Consider the following 746-nt stretch of genomic DNA (forward strand, 5'->3'; position numbering starts at 1 on the left):
GTTTCTCTGTTTCGCAGCTTGTTTTATTTTGTTTCCTGTTATTTTTTTTATTTAGTTTTAAAAACAAAACTCTTAATTTTGTTTGTCCAGATAGAGTAGAATAATTTAGGATATGAATTGGTTAATTCAGTCTCTGTGGAATACGACCTTGCTTGCTACTGTACACAATTGCACCCGTACACTTGCGGCGTGTTAAATAATATATCGTTGTCGGGGATCGAACCCGGGTCACCCGCATGACAGGCGGGAATACTTACCACTATACTACAATGACCCAATTATCTCCTATCAAATAGTCTTCAAGCTCCCACCCATAGCTAAATAAAAGAATATGGAAAAATAAGGCTCAAAGGGGGCGAACTAGGATCATATATAGTAAAAGGACAAATATGGAAAATATAGGCTAGTAAAGATGGCCTTCTATCATCTCAAAGTTATTAAGCACACTATGTGACCTCGAGGGAGAAACCAAGACAAGTTCTAGTGAGACACAACCATGCTCGAACAAACACTCAAGAATAAGAAATAAGATTGTAAAAATAGTGACAGTCAAGGCTCAAATCTCACAGCTTATTTCATTGATTGCAAACACATAGAGACCACGCTTATCATTCATCAATCATGCTCAATCTCAACAATATCAACACAAACACATGCAACATCACAATTTTAAAGCAGAAATCATCATAAGCCAATCATCCAACTAATTCCTGCACAACTCATATCATCATCAAGGTAACATCACA

General features: G+C 36.6%; 1 non-coding gene across 1 annotated transcript; it reads right to left on the minus strand.

The window, feature by feature from the left end:
* Window positions 1–202: 202 nt before the first annotated feature.
* TRNAD-GUC (transfer RNA aspartic acid (anticodon GUC)) lies at window positions 203–274 on the minus strand. Its single transcript has one exon. It is a non-coding gene; the product is annotated as a tRNA-Asp (tRNA).
* Between the last annotated feature and the right edge of the window lie 472 nt (window positions 275–746).

This window comes from Salvia miltiorrhiza, chromosome 6 (assembly GCF_028751815.1).
Source record: "Salvia miltiorrhiza cultivar Shanhuang (shh) chromosome 6, IMPLAD_Smil_shh, whole genome shotgun sequence".
Classification (NCBI taxonomy): Eukaryota; Viridiplantae; Streptophyta; class Magnoliopsida; order Lamiales; family Lamiaceae; genus Salvia; species Salvia miltiorrhiza.